The sequence below is a fragment of the Corvus brachyrhynchos genome, unplaced genomic scaffold (genome assembly GCF_000691975.1).
Source record: "Corvus brachyrhynchos isolate BGI_N302 unplaced genomic scaffold, ASM69197v1 scaffold246, whole genome shotgun sequence".
Lineage (NCBI taxonomy): Eukaryota > Metazoa > Chordata > Aves > Passeriformes > Corvidae > Corvus > Corvus brachyrhynchos.
The window spans coordinates 1122325-1143306 of record NW_008238447.1 but is presented as its reverse complement, the minus strand read 5'-3'; the positions used below and the strand labels follow the sequence as shown (position 1 = coordinate 1143306).

At 39.3% G+C, this 20982-nt stretch overlaps 1 protein-coding gene across 4 annotated transcripts in view; it reads left to right on the top strand.

Moving 5' to 3' along the window:
* Positions 1-20982, top strand: part of SOX5 (SRY-box 5) — a 601783-nt gene that overhangs the window by 125605 nt on the left and 455196 nt on the right. For all 4 annotated transcript variants that reach the window (XM_017736702.1, XM_017736703.1, XM_017736705.1 and 1 more), the window contains exon 2: positions 8255-8341. The gene's annotated coding sequence lies outside the window, so the exon portion shown is untranslated. The remainder of the gene's footprint in view (positions 1-8254; positions 8342-20982) is intronic.

The window sequence follows — 20982 nt, the reverse complement described above, 5'->3', positions numbered from 1 at the left end:
CCGTACTCCTTCCCCCCACCCCTTCCTACAGGACCAATTCAGCTACTGGAGGAGTGAGCTGGATTTTTTTCAACTTCAGTGGCATGAGAACTGTCAGCTGAGTCTTAATCATGGAGTTATTACCGGTAGTGAGTGTGAAGGAAAGAGAAGAAATCCAGCTTGCTTTTCAGACGATAAGATTGATTGCAGAAGCACATTTTGATTATTCTTGGGGTGGAGAGAGAAGAGGAAGGAGGAGATTTGGAGAACAAAAACATCACATTTTCTTTAATTAAAAAACCCACTAATTTTCTGATACTAATCCGTGCTAAATTCTTGCTGACAGCTTTTGATGTTTCCCAATTCAAAACAACTGAAAGCAATGAACTGAAGGGAGAAGAATGAAGAATCAAAGAATCAAAGAGGGGTGTAGCTGCATTAGTAGGACACATCTTGAAGTGCTAATACTTAAGTCTGGGAGGGGGGAGGAGGTAGGATTAATCTGTAATGCTTGAAATTAGTTGCTTTTGAGTATCCTCAGGTGTGTGTGAGTGTGTGTGTGCATGTGTGCAGTCATGTAATGATCTAATAACATGGCATCAAGGAAAGAATTGGTACCTGGCTAAATTCTAAAAGCCTATCACACAGATGTGTCAGCATCTGTATTGTCATCTAGTTATCTTTTGTCCAAGTGTATAACCATATAAAAATATACACAATAAGTATTTAGAGATTATCTATGACAACTCTGTGCATTATTAAAGTTCTTAAAGAAACTCACTCTTGCCAGAAAGCTTTAACTTTAATGATTTCCAGGAAAGCTGTAAACAAAGCAAAAAAAATGCAATCTCTGATATTAAAAGCATGTTTTTATGAAGATTCTAGTTGTGAGTGCTCATTTCTGTCTTTTTTTTAAAGAAAAAAACCTCTTTTAACCACTAGTGAGAGTAGCTTTTGTTGAAAATGGGGCTAGAAAAGAAGAGTAGAAGCTGAACTCATTGGGAGAGAGAACTAGAGAGCTTGAATTTGACAAAAATAGTTTCTTCTCTATTCCTCTCTCACTCTCTTGAGATGCATCCTTCTCACAAAAACAACTCCACCCACTGTTGTAGAAAATGGCCATCTCTTGGTATGTTCTGTGGAGGTCTTGTTTTGATAGTGCTAGTGCTAGTTTTGGGGATTAACATGAATAACCCTATCAAATTTTGTTAAGACATGGTACCAATACAGAAGGACCCGTGCATACTATTTAAAATACCCTTGTTAACAGAGATTTAACAGTCATTTCATTCTGCACTGTTCATCACATTCACACATGTGGGATGGGCATTAACAGATTGAGCTACATCTTTTCATTTCAATTCTGCAGCAGTCTCTCTTTGTAGGAATATTTTATGTAGTAATAATTTTCTTCCTATTACAGACTTTCTAACTATGTTAATGGCAGTAGACTGGCCACAGAGACATTCGTGAGAACTACCTTTGCAGTGACATTTAAACAATTTATTTGATCTTGCTTTAGCATACCTGCTCATGCCTTTTTTCACTCTGTTGATGACCTTAGGAGAACTTTGTGTATAACCATGGGTCTTTCAATCACATTCAGCTTAACAAAATGGTATGCAAATTTCTGCAAGATGTTATTTCTGAAGTCTTTGGGATTTGCAATGAGATGCCCCTTGACAGCATGGGCACGTTTAAGGAGCAGCTCCAAGGCCAGTTGCAGAAGGCAGAGCGTCTTAACTGAGGATGCTCTCTTTAATGGGTATGCACTTGTTGGATGAGCCTTGACTTACCCAAAGCAGAAGGTGCTATTATCAATATATTTTTTCTTTTTTTTTTTTTGGTGCATGATAAGGGAAAAGCAGAGCCAAGAAAGGTTGATGGCAAGGGGGCAAGAGGTCATTTCTATATATCTCACATATGTACTATGTTGAATTGATCATCTTATCACCATTTAGAGAAATTGCAAGTTGTGGATTTGTGGCTGAAATGTGTTACTGGTGTGGGAGTGCTCTTGGCTAAAAGCCTAAATTGAGGACTTTCTCTTTGTGAGGGCATATCTTGTTCTGTGCTTGATGCAGCTTCTCCTATACTGGACCATGTGTAAGAGTTCTCTTAGGAAGAGAATAGTTAAAAAAAATTACCACTGCCACTATAGCCTTTAACACTTTTATCAGGTTCTATCAGGATCAAAAGTCCTACTGTAAAGTGGTGTTACAAAATCATCCAAGCCAAAATCAGGGAAAGTGAAAGGCAAGAAATGAACTGAATTAACCGGCAAAAAAATTATATTTATCAGCTTGTTGATTTTTAGTATAATTCATGGAAATGAATTCTGTGAAATTGTCATTCCATGACAGCTGATTGGGTGGGAAAAACGTAGGATTGCTGCTGAATGCTTACATTGACAGGAACATTCCCATTCGCTAAAAATATAACCCTTGGACAGTAACATCATACAAATTTGTGTACGTGGGTTACCTGCTGTATGATGTCCCCTATACAGGAAACACTTGAAGCACGTGATTAGTCTCTTCAATTTCTGTTGAACTAAATTATATTTTAGGTTTGATTTGTTGAGGGTTTTTTGGTGGTTTTTTTTGTTTGTTTGCTTGTTTTTTGTTTTTTTAAGACCAGAAGGTAAGCCTACATGTTTTAAGTTTGACTTCTTCATAAACATTTGTAGATTGAGGTGCAGTTTACACTGCTGGCTATCCCTCATGCCTTTCCATTTCCCAATCCTAGTCATGAAAATAAAGTTTCTGCCCCAGAAGTTGTGTGGAAAGAAAGCAGGTTTCTGGCTGGGTCATTGAGGCAGCCTTAGCATATGTTTGTGCACAATGTGTTGTTCCTGCATTACTGAGCTGGGTTCTTTGCCCACGTGTAGTAGCCTGCCTACGAACAGTAATAATCACTGTATGTGTCACACTCTGTCCTCTGCAGCACTAAAGCTCCTCTGTTGAAGAGGAAAATTCAAAGCAGTCATCAGTTCTCCTAAAACTGTCAGTTTTCTATGGTCATACCAATTTAGTGTCTGGGTCTGATTTTTCCCCTTGTCCTGCACCTTATATACAACTTTGACTTGCTGTCAGAATTGAGTAGTCCAAGGATAAGACAAGGGAAAATCAAGCTTTCTGTCCCTGGGGTAAAGGAAATTACACGTAGTTCAACTTCTCAAGTGACAACATTTATTAGGCAGTTCCTACAGACATCTGTATGTAGCCACAGATAACTTGGTATTTTCTGGGCACTTCCCTAGTAATAAAATCCCGAATCACTATTTACAGAAGATGTTGACGCTTTTTTCAGTGATTCCTTCAAATGTAGCATTTGTTTAAAAATCTTTAATGGAAATGTGCAGCCAAAAAAGCTAAGCCATGGATCCACTGTGAATTTCTGCAGACATCCTTCTTTTGCCTCCTTTGGATGCCAGTGTGGGTCCAGCTTAAAACATACTCAACCCATTTTAGGTGCTTCCATTTCGATTCCACTGTTGCAGCACAAAGAGTACCTCAGCCATGTGTCTATCAGAAAGAAATAAAACAGAGTTGTAGATAGAGTGTGGGGAGAAAAGAGAGAGTCCTTTCCATTTATTTATGTATTTCTTTGCTTGATTTCTGTTTGGCTTTTTTGATTTAGTTTTATTTGTTTGGGCAAGTTTCCTGCCACTTACCTTTGCATTTGCATTTCCTATTGATTGGCAATTTTTAAACTGTTTATTGTGCTCTTTTGTTTAGCTGTTCAAGAGCTAAAACAAAAGCCACCAGGCCCTGTGAGGGACACATTTGCATGCGGCGAGCGTTGCCCGAGGAAAAAGTAATTGCTAATGCATATTTATGTGGCACAAATTTGCCATTTGTTTATGCATAAAATTATCAATAGTGCAGGGCGGCCCAGCCGTAGAAAATGGTGACCTTTTTAGCTTAATAAAGAGAAATCAGCTGTTATTGTGAAGAGATCAGCCATTTATTCTGTGTTGAGGGACACTGTCGGGAAAATGTAGATTGGTGCCGGCAATATCATTAAATGGAAGGCCAGTGACCCTTTCGGTATAGTCTATTATACTTTATCTAATAGGGGATAAATGACTCTGGTTGGCAAATAGATTTTAAAAAAAATAGAGAGGAAAAAAAGAAAAAGAAAACAAAACAAGACCACAAAAAACCCAATAAAACCTACTAACCCTCCTAATTTTTCTCTTGCAGCTCAGTCATATTAACAGGTAGATACTGAGGAGGTAATCTTGCACAAGCCACCTGGTATTTTTCTAGCAGAAAACTGATTTGAAAAACAGCTAAACAACAACAACAAACCCAACCCTGAACCAACCCCCAAGCCCACTCTGTTTAGACTAGTTTTGACTGCTTTGAGTCAGAAAAAACATCCAGAGCCAACCTGTGATTCTTCCTAGTGCATGTTGTCAAAAACAGTGTTCTGAAGGGCCATAAAGTGGATTGGATTTTGGCTTGTGAAATGAGAACTCAGAGTTTGAAAGTAGGAGGTAGGGTCTTCTCTGAAGACAATAGGTTTTCAAAAGCATTTATGCTTTTTTATTGTATGCATTCCATTTTTTAAGGGTGAAGAAGGATTTGCTAGATACTGAAGATCTCCCCTGCAGGAGATGCAGCAACACAGTTTTCTTTATACCACTTGACTAATTCAGCTCAACTTTCAATAGGCAGATTTAAGACTTGAAGAGTTAAAAACTAACAGCTGTAAGCCTCGAGGAGTTGTTGTGAAAATGAAAGTGTATGCACAAAACCTCATGTTCCTCTGTTTCTTTCATTCTCTACAGTGCATAACTGAATGTAGTTTTAACCACCAGGTGAAATGTGGAGAGCTGTGAGTCACAGTTGCTGTAAAAGGTTGCATTTTTTGTACAAACTGTGTGGTGGGCTGGGGGTTTGATTTTTAATTTTTTTTTTTATCACTGAGAAATATCCAGCACATAATTGCTAGAATAATTTTGGGGCTTTGCTCTGTTTGCTTCCCAAAAATATATTCCAAGCTAATGTTGTCATCATCACAGAAAAGTCACCACAAAGTTTGTCACTGTGTGTCATCTTCCTGGTGGCCTCAGTAAAGAGGCAAAGCTTGAACAGGATAATGGAACTTGCAGATAGTGAAAGCTTTTTGACGCAGGGCTGCCTGGAGATGATTGTGGGGAGCTTGTGGTCAGAGGCAGAACTTTGGTCTTCTCAAGGCTGTTGCTCTGATTTCACCACTATTAAAATTTAGACAACATTTAAATAAAAATACTTTAGTCAAATATAATACAATACGTAACACTCTAGGTGATATTATACAGTATATTTGTATTTCTTTTTCTAATGTTGTAAAAGTCTTTGGAAGGGTGTGTGCTACAGTTCAAGATTTTTATACCTAAAATTTTCTCTTATTAGGATTTTTTGGAAAGGGTTAGTTTAATTTCTGTACATAGAGCTGCTGCCTGCTTCTGGAATAGTGCACTCACCATCCTCCTAAATAATGATTCCCAACCATGTTGCTGTAGAAACAAAAATATTGTAGGATTAGTTATGGAAATAGAGAGAAAGTCAAAGAAGTAGTTTAAAAGTAGATTTTTTCTTAGGTCCATCCTATGGAAACTACAGTAAATATGAAAGTGAATTTAATTGCACAGTAGGATCTAGGTTACTTCACATGGCAACAGGGCCTTTTTTTACTGGTTCTGTTTCTCCACTCAAGACTGTAGCCAAGAACCACAGTTTCAGAAGTCTCTGTTAATGTTTGGTGATTGCTTCATTGCATTGTTAATGAACAGTTGAATTAGGTGGGTTTTTATCTTTAAAAACACATTTTTATTTTTACTTCAACTAATTAACTAAAGTTTGCTTAATCCAAGTAAATCTGATTTTTTTCAAAGGGTCTTTTTCCATACAGATATTTCCAGCTCTGCTCCTGAAAAAAAAAAATCTTCTTACTCCCATCAAAGCTTGTCGGCAGTTGTTGCCTGAGTTTTGCTTTGTCTTTTCTAACAGTCATAAAACAACTCTTTTGAAGTTGCTTGACACCAGCTAGAAAGTTGTATGTAGATAAAATTAACAAGAAGAAAATGCTTAAGTCTGTATGGGAATAAAATGGGGGTCTCAGTGTTGTAAACTAACCCAAATACAACTAAGATTCAAATTCAGGTGGTGATGGTTGTTGTTGTTGTTAATGTTACCGTTATTTTTTTTCTACCTGTGCCTGCCCAGGCCTGGTTGTGGAAGATAACTGCTAAGTACAGAGAAATTAGAAAGCAAAGGCTCTTCAAAAACCTAGAAATATCTATGGTCATAGAAAATGGCAAGTTTTGTAAAGAGTTTGTTAAGGGAGGAGATATCAGAGACAAGGATGAGCAAGTATCACTGGTCAAAGTTGGCAGCAGCAAATAAAAGAATGAGCAAAATGAGTATTACTTTTTCCTGGTGTTCTGCTGATACGAAGAGTTCAGGGATAGCACTTGGTTCCAGGTTGTTGGGAAAGGCAAAAACATAATAGGGAATATTCTGTAAACAAATGTTATTGTTCTGATTGTCCTGTTACCTGCCTTTTTTGTCCTGGGATTTCATCTTAATTAGGAGTGAATTGAGTGGGGCTTGTTCTTTTCTCAGCTTGTGGTCCATGTCTGCTGTATTCATAATGTGTGAGTTAGGGAAGGAAGATAAAGGACTAATTTTATATGATGTTATTTAGTTAATGAATTTAATTTGATAACCAAATAATAAGACTCAAGCAATTGATATATTTTGGTTCTTTGTGATGATGGTAAACAGGCAGTCTAACAGGTCTTGCAAAACTTGACCTATCTTTGTACAAGTAAATTTTGATAACTTACCTTCAATGAGGAATGACTTTCCCCCTTCCTTCTTCAGCACAGATTTGAAAAGCCCACAGAGATACTCATCTTTCTAAGAGCAGAAATTCATGGCTGAGGAAATCTCTATACAAAATATATACAGGACACATTACTGTTTGTTCATCTGATTGCTCAAAAATAATATAGGAAATTGAGGTTTCGTCTTCACAATGTTTGCCTGCATGCAGAGCTCAGTAGGGAACCAGGAATGGTTGCCTTTTGAACCTTCATGCAACAACCTGCTCCTGGTGGTGTCTTGTACGCTGCAGCTTTTCCTGGGGGTCTCTGAGCTGTAGGGCTGGAAAAGTAATTCTCTTAAGTTAAAACAGTAGGAAAAAGTGCCTGGTTTTATATATTGAGGATTTTGATTTCAGAATTTGGTTGTGTCTGTGTTTTGTAGCTGAAAAATAAAAGAAATTCCTATTTATATTTGTACATATATTTCCTACCACAAATTATTTGTTTTGGTTAGACTAGATTGATAATAATACACTGTAATACAATTTAGGGATGCCAAACCTGACTGGGAGGACAACCACTTCATATCTGAGATGAACTTTGGCCTGTGTGAGCACAGGGTGTCATGTCACAAGTATGGGCTCAGACTTGCTTATGCTTATTCCTATGTTACGCATCCTACACTTGCACACCTTGTGCCACAATGCATTTCTCCCCTCTCTGCTGAAGGCTTGGGGTTACACAGCAGCAGCCACAACTGCAGTAGGTGCCCAGAGAGATCTGAGGTGCCTCATGCTCCTGAACTGTGGAGGTCCAGGTGGGGTTTGGGAAGTCACACTGACTTCACTTGTGAATGTGAGTCACTGAAGTTCTGGGCTGTGTTGTTCTTGGGGGAGATGCCACCCATGCAGGAAGATCAGGTGCAACTCAAGAACCTCAGGACAGTGTCTAAGTCATGGAGTAAATGTGTGAGTAACCCTCCTACTCACAGGGTGTCAGCTGGAAGCAAAAGCAAATGCAGAGGACTTCTTGCTCCCAGCGCTGTACTTGCACTGCTAATTGTGCAAGCATGTTTGGTTGGGGATACAAAAGCACTGAGTGTAGGTGAGCTGTTTAAACAATCTAGAGAAACAGGAATATGTAGTCATATCTTTCCCCTAGTTCAATTTTTGTATTGATTTATCATTATAAGAGGTGCTTCTTTAGTTCTAATAATGTCTACGTTTTCTTTTTTTTTTGCTATTACATATTTCTATGGCAGCTTTTCCACGTGATATATATTGGGTCACACATTAATTTAAACCAGCCTCTGTTCTGCAAAAAAGAGTTCATGAGCTAAATAAAAAGGAATGGGGAGGGGGATGTCTAGCAGAGCCCAGGCTTTTGTTTCATGTTTTGGGTGTATTTTCTTTTTAAAATAAAATTGTTGATATGCGTTTGCTTTTATTTTTCTAGCCTTTCTCTTGCTGATGACCGGGTTCCTGTTTGATCCTGTTTACAAGCTTTCGAAGATTGAAAATAACCCCAACTCCTCTGCATCGGGTAGGAAAACAAAGCCATATAAAGACATACTGCAATTACTCTGGGGGCCTGGCAATAAGGAAGAGTGTGGTATGAAGGAAGAGCTTGTGGAGAAAAAGGAGAAGATTACCAGGTTACCACAAAAGACATTCATGTACTCAGTTTTTCTCACCCACTCTTGGACTGGGGAGGAGGGGGAAGAGTGGGCATGTCAGCAAGTAAATAAGCATTCTCCAGTGTGTGTATTCTCAGTGTAAATATTTTGTCTATACTTTCTATTACTTACTCAAACTGCCTTGCAGTTGTATTTCAAGCTATTCAAAACATTCAATAAGATAACTATTGAAAGTTTTTGGGTTTGGATTGTTGTTTTGTTTGTTTTGGGGTTTGTTTAGGTTTTGAGGCTTTTTTTTTGGTTTTGTGGCTATATGTGCAATATTATAGTAGTGTTGCTGTGTAAATATCTATATCCCAAGTGCTAAATTTTTACAAATACGATGTTTCTTGTAATAGGGAGACTAGATGGGGAACAATCTGGTTAAATGTTGCCGGCCTGGCAGGAGACTCAGATGCAGATAATCCCACCAGTTACTGTGTCTTTCTTGATCCTGATGCCAAAATGGGTTTTGCTTTTATATATTCTTCATATATATTTGTAGCTCGGCAGACTGTTTTTATATGGTTATATAGTTTCCCAACTTCAGTACTTTTCCTATTAGACAAACAAATTCCTGACAGCCTGTTCTAATCTGCTTCTAAGGGGAATCAAGGACAAGACACCTTCCCAAGCCACTTTCTCATGTAATAGACATCAACAACCAGCAAGGAGGGGGGCTTCAGAAGGGATTGGACCAAGAGAGGGAATTACTTCATGACCTGTCTAATTGAAGATTCTTGTCAATTATGCTAATTTGCTAAAGTTATAAAACTATACTTGCCCTATGTCACGTGTGCATTTTCGATGCATTTTCATCATATATTTCGGCGGTTTGGGCATCTGGAGGGACCCTTCATTAAAAACAGTAACCGCATTTTATCACCTAACCTTGTTTGGCCCTTGATTTTAGGGGCTGAAAAGGCAACAATCCTGTGGTAGTTTTTGTGCTTAATCTGACTTCCATGAATAGTGAATGTTTGCAGAATTAAGGTTTCAAAGACAAGCACTTCCTTTTGGTAGCCTTTTTTTATCCTTGTTATTGTGGACTTCAGGAGCTAGAGTTGAGGTGGGCGCTCTTGAGTCTGATGAGTTTGTCATGGGGTTAGGTGTCACCTATGTTTGACCAGGTTGCTCTCACACTTCTTGTATCATGAGTGGCAATTGCTAAAACATCAGGGTTAGAAATGCAGCCATGGTGACAGGTAACACTTACATCCAGTTTTCCTGGGTGGAAATGAGGAGAAGGTGTGGAAGGTGATCAAGAGCCAGAGCTGTGTAACTGAGATTTTAGGGCTGACTAAGATAAAACCCAGAGACAGCCTTCTTGATTTCAGTATGATTTTGTCCACATGCAGAGGGTTATTCCACTGTTCTTTTTCAGAAAAAAAAATTTCTAATTAAATTTGAATGCAGGATTATGTGAATGATTGATAATATTATGGTGTAAATCAATGCTTTTCTGCTTCGTGGTGAGGCCTTAGACACGCATCTGAGATGACAGTCTAAGTCATGGTATTTTAACATGATTGATTCAGATATGGAGAAGTTGTACGATTCACTTATATCTTTCTAAATGCCAGAAGTCAGTTGTGACATTCTCATCTTTTCCTCTTCTAAATAAGCTTATCAAAGAAGAAATCACTAATTTGCCAGGCAGTGCTTAATAATCAAGGAAGTGAAACTTCTATTTTACAGAGAAAAAAAAAAAAAAAGGAATTTTTGCTGAGTTGCTGAATGATTTTTAAATAATAAAAGCTTCCTATATACTGAGCAACTAATTTTTCTTAAAATTATTTTTATTTCTTAAGGCCTTAATTCTGAGAAAGGTCACTAGCCTTTGAGAATTGAGCCACTTTGTTGACAGATCTGCCCTCTAAGTTGAACAGCATTAATTGGAACTTTATGCTGCAGATTCTTACTTTTTAATGTGGGTGGTGCTATCAACAAAATTGTCTAATGAATTTGAAGCTGATTTTAAAAGGTCTGCCACCTGTAGATAAAAATGTGCATTACTACACATGGTAATTATCAAGATCAAAGGCTGTGATATGATCCGTTGACCTTTTGAAATCAAAACACTTACTATAAAGAAAAAAAGGCACTGATTTCTCCATCTATGTTGGTACAGGACATATCTGTATATTCAGCTGTATTGATACACTGTAATATATCTACAGGAAAAAAGATACTTTGAATTATGTTAGACCCAAATTTCCCATCATTTCCTCTGCAGACTTACAAAGCTCTCACTATTTTTGTATGTGTTGAGGAACTTTTTTTTTTTAATCTAATGATATAGATTGCTAAAAATATTCAGGTGTCTGAGACAGCAGCAAAACATCTCTGAGCCACCCTACAAAAATAAACTAGTTTTGTGCATGCAGGATGAAGAAGCAAGTATACAGGCACAGATTTCAGCTCCAGGCTTTTTTTCAGGGGCATTTGCAATAGGGGAGGGGAGAAACAACCCAGCAAGTATCATTGTAAAAATTATGAAAAGCACTTTGATGGTCCTGTTTAAAGTCACTTCACTAAACAGGGGCCAAAGCAAAAGCCTGAAAGGCAACTTGTAGTTGGGTCTTAACAACCTCCGCCCATCGCTGCTATTTGCAGTTGAGAACAAGTGCCTGTGCACACAGTAATGGTGAGAGAGACTGAAGGGAAATAAAGAACACGAAGGAAGGATTTTCTGTTTTCATGTGAGTACTTGGAAGAGCAAGCAAGTGAAGAAGCAGCAATTTTAGCTAAGCTAATGTAATAGAAGACCATTGCACCCAAACTGTCTCAGCAGAACTTCCTGCATAATTAGATTGTAAATCTTCTCAACTGAGGAAGTTTTGCCCAGGGTCAGATTGTCTAAGTAATAATCCATTCTACATAAATTAGAAGATTTGAACTGCTGGGATACATTATTACATTAGTTTTGTTTTTTATTCCTAATATAACTAAGGAGAACAAATGCAACAATTCTTTTTCTTTTCTTTTTTTTTTAAATTATCTTATGTCTCTTTAGCTTTTGTTAACCTCAGAAGGCCTTTCTTGTAGGTTTTGGGATTTTTCCTGAGCAATGATGATAAAGTTGTTATATAGGCAAATTAATACATTTTTAATACACTTCAGAAAGTGACGCCAGAGAATCCTTTGGCCAAGTGATATCAGTGAAGAATTCTTTGGTGAAGAATTTAGTCAGAGATGCTGCTGCTCTTTTTGTGCTGTTGGAATCTTATCTTCCACTATGATCCCCTTTTTCTGCAAAGAATAGAAATTCATCTTTGCAGTAAGCATTAATGGGTGAAAATTTACTAACAACCAGTTTACAACAGGCAGGGTTTTAAATTAATAGTTCAATTATTTTCTTTGAGAAATGGAAGATTATGGGTACTTTACCTGCATATACAGCTATATGTAAAAGTTATGGGGTAAATCCTGAAGTTCTTACTTGGGCAAAAATTGCCATTGAAATTACAGTATTTGATCTGCTTGAAGAAAGCCAAGTTTGCAGTATAGCACAGATGAATTGATATGCTTTGGACTTGTTGTCAGTGTGTATTTGGGGGGGTGCTAGTTTTTTGGTGTTTTTTTGACTTTCACTATAAAATGGAGAAGTAGCCAACTGCTCAGGAGAGCCTTTTGGAAATAAAACAGCATTGGGGCTGGATTCTCTTCTTACTGAAAATTCATATGAAACATAATGATAACTTACTTTTTTTAAAGACAAGGAGGAAACTATCTGGGGTGAGAGGTACTAAACTCCTCATTTCCCATCTGCTTACTGTGCTCAAGGGTAGAAAAAATACGGAATGGAATTGATAATCCTGTGTTTTCAAATACAGGAGTATTTTGTGTACCTGATGCCAGTTCTGTGAGCTCAGCTGCCTGGTGAGTCTGTGGTCAGCTACTCTGCAGAGCACTGGCAGCTGAAAGCAAAGCATAAGGCTGGGTGGAAATCGCAAGTGCTCTCTAAAGTCCTGGAAACAGGGATGGTCCCAGACCAATGGATGTTTGCTCACCCTTCCCTCAAGTGCTGTCCAAGGAGCAGAATATAATATACTTAATTATTTTTCTATCATGCTGGGAGACACCAGTGCATGTGAAAAAAAGAATAATAGTTTAGAAGACATGAGGAAAAAAAATAAAGATCTGTGAAAGCCCTTTGACACTGGCATTTTGGGGAAACACCGTCTCCTTCGGGTGGCTTTGGAAACATTACAAGAGCATTGGAAGCCAGAATAAAAACCTTTATTTTTTGCTTCTACTTAAAATCCAAACTTTCTCTCATTGCTGCTATTATAATCCTTATAAAATTACTTCTACATATTTAAAATTTCCATTATTATTATTATTATTATTATTATTATTTAACAGCAAGTAGTTGTGGGGTTTTTTGTTTTGTTTAGGTTTCTTTGTTTTTGTTGTTGTTTTTTTGTTTTGTTTTGTTTTTTTGTCCTCAGGAGCATCAGATATAAAGAAAATCAGAAATCAGACCTCAAGACTACTTTTGAGGCAGAAATAATCCAACCATTATTTCTGGTGTAAAAGGTTTGTGAATAGCATCATTTGCCTAGAAGCTGTTTTCCAACCTAATAACTCCTGGAATAATGACCTAAAACTGTTTCCAAGAGGATTAAGGCCCATATAAGTATTAGGAAGTATAAGTTTCTGAAAAAGCGTCTTTCTGATTGGTGGAGAGGTGAGTTCTGATTTAGGTTAAAGCTGCTTGCCTAGGAGAATCAGTTCCAATCTCTCTGAAGTCAAAAGTGTTGAAGTAATCCTCTAGAGAAGGATTGTCTGAGGGCTTTTTTTCTTTCTTCTTATATGTAATATATATGTGTATATATAGATATTACTTATTGCCATAATGACCTGGAAGATGGTCATTTAAAAGAGTTTTTAATCCGTTTGGGAGGGGCTTTTTAATCTTCTGCTTTAGTGTGCCTTGAGCAAAAGCTATTCAAAATGGGCTGAGATTGCAGCTGAACACTTGGCTTGTTGGTTAATCATCACTTGAACACTCTTCATTGGAGAGACTGTGGAACAGAATTTATTATCTGTAATGATATTGGTGTGTTTTTAGGGTTGTGCACATGTTGGATGTTCTATGCTCTTGTTAATTGCTTTTTCAGCTAGTGTGGCCTGTAAAGGGGAGGGAGGAGAAAATAGGGGCTCGGGATGGTTTGGGAATGTCCAATGTACAGGGGTCAGGCATTATGCATTAGAGGAATGCATGGATTTGCAGCTGAATCCATTTGATAAAGAGCTGTTTGCTGACTTGTACTTTTAAATTGGCAAAACTTCCCAACAGTGCATCAAAATGCACTGGTGACAGAAGTTCACCACAGAAAGCACGTGAATTCATACTGAAATGGCTGTTAACCACCTATTGTTTTTCACCTTCTTGAATTAACCGGAGCTAATGCCGGAGCTTCTGGCTGAATCACAGAAATGTCTCAGCAGATCACACTGAAAACCTGAAATCATCACTGAGTTCAGCCAGCTTTATCCTAGGATGCCTTCCTTGCCAGCAATCAGGATTGGTTTACATCTGTCCCAAGAGCATACTCATGTAAGAAGGTGAAGTAAACATCTGGCATTAGCAAAGGAAAATAGAATTGGTTTATTTACTTGAGGAATTAGTATCACTGGCCATTCAGAAATCTGTAATAATATGCATGTGCTGTATTCATTTTGACCTTTAGAGAAATTTGGCCTTGTGTGCAATTTAAAGGTGATTTAGCAGAGCTTCTTACTAATAAGGTAACAATAAAATTTGGCTGTCAAATCTTGTTGTTATACAAGACAGAGCCAGTTTTGTGGGACACTGAAATCCATCTTTAAAAAATGCAGGAAGAATATAATCAGTGATGGTACTTAGCATGCAGCTGAACTGGGCCCTGTTTTGAAAAGATCACTCTAATTTTTACAGTGGTTGACTGCAGCCACAATAGAGAAAAGTGAGTAAGTGTTCGCTGATTAGATCTGTGGCCACATTCTTGTTTCTGATGCAGGGTGCACAGTGCCAAAAAATCTGATGCTTATGCTTATGAAATACTTTTCTGGTTCTATATGTACTATAAATACATTCCACATGGCTTTATACAAAGCTCTCTGTTATTTCAGTAAGTCACAAGCTACTAAGCCAGATCCAAAGAAGGTGAAGCTCTGAATAAGGTTCTTTAACATTTTATGACTTTGAAACACTGGTTTAGAGTATATTTGCTTCATTAATTTGTGGCTTTGATCTCAGTTGGGTAAGCATTGAAAAGATAGTCAAAATTTAATGGGGAAAAAAACCCCTTTTCACAAAGGTCTCTTGTTGCCCTTAAGTTAACAGACTGAAGAAAGTTCCTTTTCATTTTCCGTAGTCTAGGTTCTGATTTTAAACCAGGAATATGTAGTCTTACTTAAAATACATCATTCAAGGAATACTGTTGCTGAAGATCTTATTTGGTGTGACCAGGTTTGGCAGAATTGCTTGCCTAGGGTGAATAAGAGTCTCTCCTGGAATTTTTAGAGGAAAAAAATATCTGTGCTCCCTCTACTCCCAGCTGTGGGACTGAGGGAGTAGTTGTGCAGTACGGTCTTCCCTAGCCCCAGAGAGGTCTGTCCAGTGGCCCAGGAGCTCCTTGGAGTGTTCCCAAGCAACAGTAAAATTAAGTCTGGCTACTGCCTTACTGGCTTCTCTTTTTCTACAAAAACTTGAATTCCAGCATTACAATTAAAAAGATGAGGAGAGAGAGTGGATTAGCTGCAGAGAAAGAGTTTGGTAAACCTAAGCAGAAAACTCTGAGTTTAACTGCAGAGATATTTTGCTCGTTGCAGCAGCAGGTTGCTCTAGTTCCTCCTTGTTTGTTTGGGTTTTTTTCAATCACCGTTTATATAGTCAGGCACCAGAGTAAATTAAAGTTAAATGCAGGAACACTTCTTTTCCTCCCCTCCCTTTTATGTCCTGCCCAGAAGCAACTTGATATTACCAATGGAAAGTGCAGCTTCGTTCCCAAGACTGGTGATACAAACACAGTATCAACCCATTTGTTTGCTTTTGTCCTTGTAAGCTTCCTAATTGGGCCTTCCTACTGTACCTTTCCCACATACCTGAGGTTCTATCCTTTGTAGCACTGCAGCTGTGGGAGAGTAGAGTCCACTCCCTGCCATGTATCTGTGGCCACCGAATCAATGGCAAGTGTAAGGAAGATTGTGGTCATTACTAATACCTTTGTAACAGCATAGAGATGTCTGGGTTGGGGAATTCAGAATTTTGGGAGTGCATATGTGGGCATGGGAAGATTACCGGGGGGCAGGAGGGGGGGGCGGGGAGTTCTCAAGTTCTCACTTGTGGGGACAGAGGTAGCGAAGCTGGGCTTGGAGATCTCAGCAGTGATGGTCAGAAAAAATGCTCTGGATCCCTTTCTTCAGGCAAGGGGGAAAACGAGCATCAAAGGACACTGACATCCCACAACTGCTTTTTGGTCAACCTCCCTAAACTCTGGTGAAAGAGGTAAAGATGACAATGGTAACTTTATAAGTCTGGTGTTTTGTGCCTTCATCTAAAAGTCGGGCAGAAGATCATGTTTCAATAGAGCTGGGGAGTGCTGAGCCCCCGCCCTCAGAAAATTAGGCCTCCTAGCAGCCCCTCAAGTGGGGTGCCCCAGGCTGAAGCACCTGACGCCTCCAGCTGCTCTTGACTCATTGGATGGGAACCCTCATAAGGAAAAGGGAAACAGGACTGGAACTCATAAGATAGGAGAGCTGTCAGCTTCTGATTTCTACACCTTGGAAAGGGTTAATGCTGAGGTGCTCTATTGTATTAATGATGGTTGTCTCTTCACAGGCCCCTTGGGCTCTTTCAGGGGCCTCTCAAAACAATGAGTGCAGTGAGGCTGTTCTGTCTAATTACTCCAAGACAGGGATGCTAAAGAGGAATTAATGACAGTTGACAAGTGCAATTAATAATTATAGCAAAGCTGGGAGTCATGCAGCAGGCAGATGACAATAACAGGGTAACTGTACATGACAGCTTTCATCCGTTCCCCCCCTGCCCCGCCTACTCCTCCTTTCTTTACCCTTTCATGTGAGCTGCTGCATGAGCCAGGCCAGGCCATGGACAAGGAAGGAGAAGATCTAGTTCCTTAGATTTGTCCAATTTCTAACCTGCCTTTCCCCATCCCACTCTCTCTCTCCTAAGGAAAATTAAAATTAAAAAAAAAAAAAATACAAAAATTATCAACAGCACCAACTTAGCAGCACAGGCTTCTGTTAGCTTTCACGGTCAGGTGTTGACAAGACTACTTAAAATTCATGTTGTGAGATTGGAAGGAGAAGGGGACAGGGAAAGGCAGCAGCAAGCTGGAGTTGAAGTGGGATTTCCATATCAAAGGCCAGGCCTTTGGCTCTGAATGGTAATTAAAGTACCCAGATTTCATCTCCTTGGTCAGCTCATGAAAAGGAAAAAAAAATTAGAGAGAGGATTTTTTCACTCCCTTTAGACTACAGTACAGCAAGCAGTAAATTAAATGAAAGTTGAGCTAAAAGGTGCCTAACGCTTCAATCTTTTGCATCTAATAAAATCTGTGATGTTTTTAAAGCATTTATTCAGTTCACATCTTCATCTTGCTGTGATTATAAAGAATATCATGTCTGCTTACATTTATTGGGCACACATCTTGGCCTTCCCAGGGTTGTAAAAGGATTTCACTTTTCATTATGTTGCTGTTGTGTTACGGCCTTTCGGCTTAAAAAAAAAAAAAAAGGGAGGGGGTAGAAAAGGAAGGGGAAAAAAAGCGCATTTCTGTGTCATTTCTACTTGGTCATTGTAGGAACCACTAACAGGGAGAACCAAATAAATGCAAATTTAATGAGGCATGGGGAACTAGTAATGAGATTCAACAGCCTCTCACCTTGAGGTTGTTGGTTCAAACCAGGGCTGTGACACTACTGAAAGTGGCCACAAACCAGCAGTCACACGGCTGTAAACGTACAATGTTTTGCCACTTTGGTCCAGTTCCTAGTGGACATAAAGGGATGAAATGGAAGCCCTGCTTGCATTTGCTGGAGTCCCTCTTAGGAACAAGGACTGTAGGACCATGATTTCCTGGAATCCCCGGATTTCCTGCCCATGGCATGTTCAAGTCGGGGTTATGCTGTAAAAATGTGTGATGTCTTTCCCTGAGCTCCCCCTCGGCTGTATTGATTCCAGGTCTTCTGTAGACATGCAGTGGTCTCCAGTCTGTGGAGCTATTGGGGTCTGGCCTCTCAACAGCAGTGGGTGAATGCCAAAAACCTGGGAGTTTGACCAGTACTGCTGGTGTCCTGCTGTGCCCTTGAGTTTCTCTTTACGTCTGTGCTGGCCAACCAGTTACTCAACACCTTAGGCTCCTGCCTTTGGGTTTGCACTTCAGTAAATCCATGGCTGCACCTTCTTTGCTTCAATGCCCTACGGAGAAAAGAAGTTTAGCCCTTTTCAATTCTGCTTCATAACTACGAAAGACTTGGGGCCAAAATGTGTATAATTGAATGTGACCAGGCTGGGTCAGAACCTGCTGCAGGTCACTGAAAATATCTCTCCTGACCTCACTGGATGGTGGATCAGTTCCCTGAGCCGAAACCCCGAAGTCTCTCTGGTTTGGTCCATTTTCCTACAGTTACACCTCAACTATACCAAATGTATGCCTTCTGACATAACCATTTTGGTATGAGTTACTATAGATGTGGGCAGTACTGGTGGTGTCCTGTATGTATTAGTACAGCAGTTGAGATGGAAGGGGTAAGAAGAGTTCCTTGGAGCAAAGAATGGAATAGTTAAAATTAAAATCTAAAAAGGAAGGAAAGGGGGAAAAAAGGTAAAATATTGTTGCTGTAACAAAGAACAAGAACTTAGAAATAAACCAAACTAAATACTCGCTGAACACACACCCACCCCAAACCTGAGGCTTGGAAATGTAGACTTGTATTCTAAATTCTGACGTTATTTTTCTTCCTCCCCTTTTTACTCTCTCTTCCTTTCTTGCTCTTTTCCTTCTCTCTTCCTCTGCAAGGTATGCTTTCCTCCCCCCTTACCCCCAGCTCGAGTGCATCATTTTCTGCTATTGTGTTTAAAAAAAACTCTGCTGCAGGGGCTCTGAAATGAATAAAAATGTAATCCTCAATGTGCCCATTGTGCACTCTCATTTGTTTTTGCTGTATCGATTTATCAGCAGAGGGAAATTACTCGCTGGAAGAGAGGATGCCAGTCAGAATGACATTTATTTCATAGTACAAGGAGGCTCTCCAGCGTGTTTCCATGTAACCCAGATATTGGAGCTGTAAAAGGGCTTGTAACAAGGTTTAGTGCTATGATTAGATCGTGTGGAGCACCTTGCTTTCATAACAACAGGCACTTGGCAGGAGCCAAGGCCTCAGGTTATGGTCAACTTTTTTATTTCCTTTTACCTTAACACAGAGTATTTGCCTTGCACCTCAAAACGTTCCTCTGTTAAAAACTCAAGCGTGCCAGCTTGTGAAATCTTACTTGGTATTTATAAGAGTCTTGAGCATTCATGCCACTGAGTTAAAAAGAGAAAAAAAAAAAAAGGATGAACTATTTACTTGTTAACCTCTTTAGCTTTGTACTTCCTTGTGCTTCTAGTGAAGCAAATTTTTTCCTCCAGTGACTGTAAGCTGTGGTTGCTCAAGGTAAAAATGGAGCATATTTTTTACACAAAACCTGTAGTAGGTATAAAAGAGCTGCAAATAAACATGGGACTCAGGAGCCTGAATTGTGGTCCAGGGTTTGTGCTTGGCTGCTGTTGCTGGATAGTTTGTGCTGAGGGCTTTGCTGTGCTGATTTGTCTGGGGTCTGTTTAGCTCAGCAACCCCTTTTCAACAGCGCTGAAGGTCAGGTAGTTCAAAGCAAGATTCACAAGTCCCAGAGTGGGTCCTGCTCCATGGCACTGCTCTTTAGCAGGCGGATGCTGGTGTGTTCTCCATAGCATTTATGTACCTTTGGAACTGATGCTGGTGGGGAGACCACCTCTCCTGACCACCCCAGGAATGTGGGGAAATAGGCAGTAGGAGGTATGGGAAGTTATGTCTGTGTCAAAGATTGCTTGATGCTTTCCATCCTAAAAGTCTCAGTTCAGCTGTTCATATCTTTGCCAAATGATTTCAGCTTTGGCTGATATTTTCCATTTTGGGTGTTTGCCTCAGACATTTAAAAAAAAAAAAGAAAAAAATTCAGCCAAAATGGCTCAGCTGTCCCTAAGCTGAGAGAAAAAAAAAAGTTGTTTTGCTTTTATTAAAAATATTCTCACTGTCTCAATGGAAAGCTCAGCTCCCAAGTTACAAGCCTCTGAAATGCTAAATTGTGTATCCAGTAGCAACTTTATTGAGAGATAAAATTAAACCAGTTTACCTAGCCTGTTGAGTTTTTGTTAGACTGTGAACTCACTGGTTTTCAGGTCTCTGCTGCCTTTGTCCTTGAGATGGTGGCTGGGAAGTCATGGTTAAGGTGAGCTTAGCTAGAACTACTTAAATCCATCTGCCTGCATCTCTCTTTCTCTTTTAAACAGAGGATAATGCTGTTGATACAACTGTATCCAGCTGAAGTAAAAGCTCAGGCTGCATTTGAGCCACAGAATGAGCTGAAGGCTTTGCTAGCTAAGCTTGACCTAAACTGAACTGTTCCTTTCTAGTCTAGATGAGATGTGTTATTTCCCTCCTAAAGTTCAGGTCAGAAATAGAGAGGGAGCAAAAGAGAGTAGTACTGAACTGTGGAAGAGAAATAAAATCAAATAAGTGGCTGGCAGAGGACAACACTATTGCTTTTGGTAAAGTTGGGAGTTTGCATACAAATAGGTCTGACGGAACTTGTTACAGCAGCGGGAGTGTGGCTCTTCCCTGGGGCGCCTGTTATTTGTGTGAGACATCCCCTTCTGTAGGCAGGCATTGAACTTTTCAGGAGAGAACAAGTGACAGATTTGTTTTCTCTGCCTTGCTGAGGTAGCAAATGGCCAGTGCAAGGAAAGAGGTGCGTACTTTTGAGGAGAAGACTTGGAGTCTGTGCATATGTGGACCTGAGGAAAGGAGGTCTCAGCGCACCTGACTGACAATGTGAGATGGGTTGAAGCACCCAGAAAATCATCTAAGCAGCTATGATGGCCTGCATTCTTAATGCCTCCTGTGGTTTAGGAATTATCTGCTTTGTCAATACATTGGATGATGGGAAGGTTGACTGATTCGTATTTTTTTTTCTCCTGCATACCCAAGCAGCTATATTTGGAATGAAATACGGATTCCGATAACGAGAAGATAAATGGAAAAAATGTAGTTTAAAGTGTTGTTATCTTAAAATGAATGCTTGAGTAACATACAGGCTAAAACTATTTAAGCATATGGAAATGTATGTGAAATCAATACACTACGATGTCACTTTTTGCGTCAGAATCAGCATGTGTCTGTGCTGACAAAATGCCATGCATTACCTTTCCCCATCTGTTCAAAGCACATTTAGGAGTGCCTTGAAAAGCTTTTG